The sequence below is a fragment of the Tiliqua scincoides genome, chromosome 1 (assembly GCF_035046505.1).
Source record: "Tiliqua scincoides isolate rTilSci1 chromosome 1, rTilSci1.hap2, whole genome shotgun sequence".
Classification (NCBI taxonomy): Eukaryota; Metazoa; Chordata; class Lepidosauria; order Squamata; family Scincidae; genus Tiliqua; species Tiliqua scincoides.
Window position 1 is genome coordinate 28453324 of NC_089821.1, and position 7536 is coordinate 28460859.

Sequence of the window (7536 nt, forward strand, 5' to 3'; positions counted from 1 at the left end):
TTCATTATAATAGTGCATTACTTTCCATCTGGCCCTGGCTGCTAACTTCTTAGTTCTAGGGTAAAAAAAACCCAAAAAACCAATAATGTGAAAAGTGCCCCATGACAAGCAGCTCACTATCAGTTCCTTCGGCAGAGAATCCTGAACATTTAGGAGAACGACATCAAGGGAAAACAATTTTCCCCTCATTTAAGTTTATGGACATGAAAAGTGCATTAGCAGCTGCCACTCTGTGCAATGACAACATTTGCTGCAGCTTTGGCGTCAAAATGCCATGGACGTCTAGCGTGAGATACGGAGGGAAAGTCTGCATTTAAAAAAAAAAAATGTGAGATATATTTACTCCTTCAGTCTAGTACAAACTTCCATTAAAAACCAGGCACCAAGAGTACAGTCAGCTCCCATTTGTTTTGGGGTTGGGGGCATGATTAGAAGGCCTAACCTATGAATTATTCCCAAGATATTTTATTTTATAAAGGATTTTTCTAAATCCTTTATATACAACATTATAATACAATCCCTTTTGTCTTGTGTGTACCTACCTTTCTTTCCCAACCACATCTTGTAAAGTGGTCAGGTGCGGAAGTTGCTAGCAGAGTAAAATTCTGCTCCATGAATTATCCCTGTCTGGTCATTTTACAAGAAGTGGCAGTGGTGAAGGCAGGCAACAAATGGCAAGCATGGTTGGCAACCTTCAGTCTCGAAAGACTATGGTATAAGCCTACAGCACCCGGTATTCCCAGGCGGTCTCCCATCCAAGTACTAACCAGGCCTGACCCTGCTTAGCTTCCAAGATCAGACGAGATTGGGCATGTGCAGGGTAACAGTTGCTTAACAGTTGCTGCATATGGCAAGCATGGTGTGGTAACATTTGCACTAGCCTGTGTGAGGGGTTGATGTTGTTCTAGCCGCAAAATTTGGGGAAATGGGGGGGCAGAATTTGGCATCATTTTAGGTTGCAGATTGAGGGCCCAAACTAGAGCCCAGCACGCCAGTTTCCTCCTGTGGACACTGTCGCAAACATGCCATAAGACATGTTTTTGAGCCTTACCATGGGCTCAGCACCAGACTTAGCCCATCGCAAGCCTGGACTGGGCCAGCTCCAGCACTGGGCCCATATTCCGCCACCCGGCGCTCGCCCGAACTGCCGGGTGGCAGAGAGGTGCCGGGTGTGGGGGGAGGCGAGGAGAGGCATTCCGAGGAGAGGGGATGTGGGAGAGGGCAGGGAGAGGGTGTGGAGGAGGCATGGCGGGAGAAGGGAGTGGGGTGGAGTGGGCAGCTCCACCAGATCCTGAACCCCATGTTGGGCCTCACTGCCCGACATGAGACTCCTTGATACTGTGCCGGCTCAAGAGCTGCTTCAGAACCTAGTCGCCGCATTGCAGGACAATTTCCATTAGTCCTGGGGGAAGGAGATGAATGTTCCCCTGGCATTACAACTCTCCCATAGGACCAGCAACCTTGTAAATCTCCATATGGCCACATCTACTTGTAAATCTCCTTGTTCTGACCTGTTCTGACCTTGGTATGTTGGTCATAGTATGGACAGAACTATCCCAAAGCCCACTGCATCTTGATAAATTTCAAATTATGAAACCAGGTGACAGCAAACGTTAAATGTTACATTTCAGGCATATCCGAAAGCACTCACAGATGTTGCCATGATTGGAGTTTTCATTGGGTCAAGCATTCTGTTTCATTTTTTTCTTTGATCTGTATTTATCACACTTCCATATTTGGTTCCAACTTTCTGGAAGGAAGGAAGAAAGGGTGAAAAACAGCAATTTGGGTTTGTATCAGATAAATGCGGAAAACCTGCTGCACTTCATCAAATCCATAAATCCATCAGCAAAACAATCTTACTTTCTTCCAACAGGTGGAATCAATCACAGCACAGTTTTCTCTGCCAATGTTTCTGAATAAGCTTCATTTCTTCCAGCGGAAGTCTGGAATTGGGCCATTTGCACCATACAAAAGGAAAAGAGGACTGATCAGGGGCAATCACCAGGTCCAGATTCAACCAGCATTTAGTGCAGGTTCATGCTCTTACCCTGTGGCTGACGACTGTAATGCACACTGTGTGGGGATGCCCTTAAAAAGCATGTGGGAACTTGAGTGTGTCCAAAATGCTGCTGCCGGATTGATATCTGGGGTTGCCAATATGTCGCTTATAACTCCTGTATTGTTTTCATTGGAGACTTCTTGTTCATGCTCAATTTAAGGCACTGGGTTTTGCCCTTAGAGTAATCCCTAAATGGCTGGAGATGGATTTAGTTTACAAGGAGTGGTGAGGAGCAGGCTGAATGGAGCACCAGGACTTCAACTACAAGGAGTGACATCATCAGCAGGAGTGTTCAGATGCTGCATTTGCCTTTTTTCCAAAGAATCTTAGCTGAGGAAGAAGTATCAGGCAGTGGCATAGCTCAGGGGGTGCAGGGGTAGCAACTGCACCAGGCAACATGCTTTAGGGGGGCAACAAGCTGAGCTTGACACTAGTGGCCAAAATTGTGAAAACCTTGGTATGTACGAATAATACCATCATGTTATATATCATTGGAAATGTAATTTAATGCTGAATGCAATGAAACAAACCACACTGCAACACCCATATTCTATCAAAAGTTATGCCCAATTAACCAGAAATTTTTATTTATTTATTTACTTAATAAGTTAAATTTGATTTTGTCATGGAGGGAGTACTACAAAATCTTCTTTGACCCCTGATAGCAGATGTCTTAGCTATGCTGGTGTGCTCTGGTGTGCTCCATGGGGCATTTGGTGGGCCGCTGTGAGATACAGGAAGCTGGACTAGATGGGCCTATGGCCTGATCCAGTGGGGCTGTTCTTATGTTCTTATGCCACTGCCCCATTTTTCACTTTTTTAATAGTCTGGGTGTGATGTCACTTTCAGGGCATCATTTTGCACTTGGCACTGGCTACACTATCATGAGCTACACTACTGGTATCAGGCAAAGCTGGAAGCAAACTGAGAAATGTGGCTCAAGTCCTATGTTCATGCCACAATCTTTCCCATGGATTGCCTGAGAGACAGTATGTAGTTCATGTTACATTAACAGCCCAATTCTAACACACATACCCCTCCAATGCAGCCATGCCAGCGGATCGCATGCTGCATCTCGTGAGGGGGGAGTTCGGAGGTCTCTTCCAGGTAATGGCTCTCTTATTCCCTTACCTTGGGTAAGCACCCCCACTACTCCAATGGGTCTCCTCAGATCTTCACCAGCTGGCACAGAACTGAGGAATAATGCATAAGAGAACAGGGGAAGGAATGGGGTTAGGATACCAGTGCAAGCAAGGTCTGCCAGTAATTGTCCATTCCGCATTCCTCCCCTCACTGCCCCATTCTGCCCACCCCCATCCCTGCTGCCGGCTTACTTACCCTCTGCTGGAGATAGCTGGCTGCAAAACCAGACCTCCAAGGCTTCCAAAATGGCCCAGTTGGTACTCCTGTACTTCAGTATTTACTGATGCTGTTATATGTGTTGGAGTGGACCTCAAGGCCTTAGGAGTGGACCTCAACAGGTGGGAAACCCTGGCCTCTGTGCGGCCCGCTTGGAGGCAGGCTGTGCAGCATGGCCTTTCCCAGTTTGAAGAGACACTTTGCCAACAGACTGAGGCAAAGAGGCAAAGAAGGAAGGCCCATAGCCAGGGAGACAGACCAGGGATAGACTGCACTTGCTCCCGGTGTGGAAGGGATTGTCACTCCCGAATCGGCCTTTTCAGCCACACTAGACGCTGTTCCAGAACCACCATTCAGAGCGCGATACCATAGTCTTTCAAGACTGAAGGTTGCCAACATGTATATGTGTTGAATGTGCCTAAGTGAATCATTTAAGATTCATTTGATAGCTAGTTATGTTGAATCTGCCGTTCTGTTTATATATTAGTTTTATATACTGTTATTCAGTAGAATGATGAGTTATGAACCCAAGCTTCTCTGTGTGCGTCTGTATGTGCCTGTTCTTTTGGTTACTTGTATGTTTTCCAGCAAATATCTAACAACTACACCATTGCATCTGGCACCTGAGTACTGTAAGGACTGCCTTCTCTTCTATATTCCCTCCCATGCACATAGTCAGAAACCCTGCTCTGAGTCTCTTACTGACTGAATTGCAGTCAATGGGTATGAGCGAAGGTCTTTTCAGTGGTGGCACCAGTGTTTTGGGATACCCCCCAGGGAAGCTTACCAGGCTCCATCACTATGTATGTTCCATCATCTGGTAAAGTGATGACTTTTCCAAGATGCCTTTGGGGGTAGTGATTGCTAGCCAGGATTTTTCTCTACTACTGTAATGTGATAAGGCCTCCTTTATCTGCAGACTTTATGTATATTAATTTCTTCATTATTATTACTGGGGGGGGGCATATCTGCAGATACTGTATCCATTGTTTCAGTTATCCATGGATCAGGTTCGCAGGCCCCCTCCACATGTGCCCCCCATGCACCCCCTCCAGAGGCAAAGGAAGCTCTGCTCCCCTCATTCCAGAAGATGGTCTGAGCCCAGCAGAGGCCATGGATGGCCTCTGCCAGGCTTAAACTGAGCTCTAGCATTTAAAACACGTGACTTCCGATTTCACGGAAAAACTGGTAGTGACATTTTTAATGCCTTATAAGACATTAGGAGGGGTGGGGAAGCCGGAACATCCGTCCACTGGGCTCAGAGGACCTTCCAGAGGCAAGGGCAGTGAAGCATTCAGCTCTGGAGGGTGGGGTGTAGGCGTTTGCACCCATATCTGTGGTTTCAGACAACTGTGGAGGTTTATTTGGAACCCTCATGGATATGGGGGCATGCCTGTATTGTTGTTGTTGTTAATGCTTTGATTTGTTTTGGTTTTAACCTTTGTTCTTGTTCACCACATAGGAATCTTTATGGTACACAGTTAGGATATTTTAAAAAAAAACCAAAACAAAAACCCCAAGTAAATAATTATAAATAAAATAAATAACCATTCTTGGCTGGGTTGTGATTTACCAGGCCTTGGAGACCTTGCTGCCTAATTACTGTGACATCCGGAAAAACTGGATCAGCTTCTATCTTAGCAGGACTGTTCCCCCACTTGCCTGCTGATTGTAGTTTTGTTAGTCAAATGGGCCGTAGCATGCTGTTTGGGGATTATTTATCCATATGGAGTATCATGTATTTTGGAGGAGACTTGCTAGGCTGAGCAGACATTTTTGCCTTATGTGCTGAGGAAAGCTAACTGCGGATAAATCTCTAGCATGCCATCAGCGGGCAGCAAAAGGGAAACAAGTCTCCCGATGTATGCATTTTCAGAAAGAGTTCTCTTGGAGTCCATGAAATAATAATACAATATTGATGCTGAACTAGGACGACAGGGTAAAGAACAAAAAGACAACCAGCAGGCATTGATCCAGCCAAGGTGAAGCACTTTTAAATCCCATTGATTTCAATGGGAGAGATTTAAGCATACTGTTGAACCCTTTGTTTGAAATCAATGGGATCTGAGAGTGCTTAATTTTGGCTGGATCATGACCTTTCATCAGTAATTGGCAAGGAGTAGTGAATTCACATAAACAGATGAAGCCAACTGGGAGGGGGCATTCATAAGAATGGTACTGCTGCCAAGTAGTGAGAACAGTGCAAATATAACCACATTAAGGGGATGAGATGCTTATTCAAAGGCCCAATCTTGAGGCAGCTCAGAAACCTGCTGGCATCCGATCTGCAGGATGCTACTGGGAGTCACAAGTCACAACTGGGCATTGCACTGGGGGCAGCACTCCACAGACTAGCAGAGAGGCTGTTTGCACCAGCTGTAATGGAAGATCAGAAGATCATCAGGTGGATGATGTGGTGTTGACAGCGATTCCATGTTTTGGCAGCTGGTTGACAGCTCTGGGAAGGGCTGTAATCAATCAAGGCCAATGGGACTCTGATGGACACCTGAGCTTCATTTGACCTTGATGGGACTTTGAATGGACATGGACTGAAGAGATGGCTCAGCTGAGCCTAATTTGGACTTAACAAGGTAGCTCACAGCTGAGCTGCATTTTGGATTATGAGACATCCAAGGATAAAAGGCAGCTTCAGAAGGACCAAAGGCTACCCTGACCCAGAGGAGACCTGACCTGGCTTACCTGGACTTTGGACTTGGACTGTGACCCAGCATATTGACTTTGGACTGTGAGTTGGCAATCTGCATTTATTGGACTGGGACCTGACTCTGACTTTTGCTTGCTGCACTTGTGAGTTTAACAAGGGAAACTAATCAGCCTTAAGTGGGCACAAGGCCCAGTGGGGAGGAGCTGTGGCAAGACACCAGCATTACTACACTACATTGCACACAGCACATTGCAAACCCCTTGGAAGATTTGTATTAGTGGGTTGGCAACTGTTCTTCAAGGGAGCATTAATATCTCCAAACATAGTGCTTTATTTTGCACCATTCACTTCTACGGAACAGCATCATAATGAAGGGTGAACTTCTCCCAACATCTGATGCCCCTTGCCTTTCAAGTCAAGACTACATATCTTCGTTCTGGGTCTGCTTCTTGGTCATGCTACAATGTGATGGAATATTGGGTACCGGTTATATAACACAGGCACCAGTGCCTATCAGTGTAGGGTGACCAAATGTCCCCTTTTTCCACGACATGTCTTCTTTTTCAGTCTTGTGTCCTGGAAAATAACTTCAGGCTGCAATCCTAACCTCATTTTCCTGGGAGTAAGTCCCACTGAACACAATAGGACTTATTTCTGAGTAGACCTGATTAGGATTGTGCCCTAAATGTCTTCCTTTCCCTGTGACAGACCCCTACAGGCAGCGCAGAGCCTTCATGTAATGAATAAATTATATGTAATAAATTTTATGTAATGCAACTTAAAAATTAATAATAAGTAATTTAGTGTTTAAATATGTTGGCAACCTTCAGTCTCGAAAGACTATGGTATCGCGCTCTGAAAGGTGTTTCTGGCACAGCGTCTAGTGTGGCTGAAAAGGCCAATTCGGGAGTGACAATCCCTTCCACACCGGGAGCAAGTGCAGTGTGTCCCTGGTCTGTCTCCCTGGCTATGGGCCTTCCTTCTTTGCCTCTTAGCCTCAGACTGTTGGCCAAGTGTCTCTTCAAACTGGGAAAGGCCATGCTGTGAAATCGACATACGAGTGCTTATAGCTTTTATTTTGTCATGTCCTTGTCCTTTGTCATTTTTCTTGTATCCCCTACATTTCAGAGTGCCTTGTCCTCTTTTGCTGTTATGACATTTGGTCACCCTGCATCCGTATGACTGCCTGGTGGAAGATGGGGGGGGGGACAGGATCGTTCTCTGTCCGATGGTGTTTCAAAGCACTACATTGCCCTGTCCAAGAATAGATGCTGCTGCTTTTGCTGGCTGAAACGTTATTGCAGGTTCTAAGAAAAACACTTGCTCGGCCTCCTGTAGGGCTTTCTATTTTGCATGTTGATATGAACCATTTGGTTAATGATGTCACCAGGCAATGTTAAGTCCTTTTACTTTTAATTAGCTTCTGGAATTAAAGTGGGTTATGTTTAGA

At 45.6% G+C, this 7536-nt stretch overlaps 1 pseudogene; it reads right to left on the reverse strand.

Annotated features, from left to right (window-relative positions):
* Positions 1–718: 718 nt before the first annotated feature.
* LOC136637091 (5S ribosomal RNA) lies at positions 719–835 on the reverse strand (annotated as a pseudogene).
* Between the last annotated feature and the right edge of the window lie 6701 nt (positions 836–7536).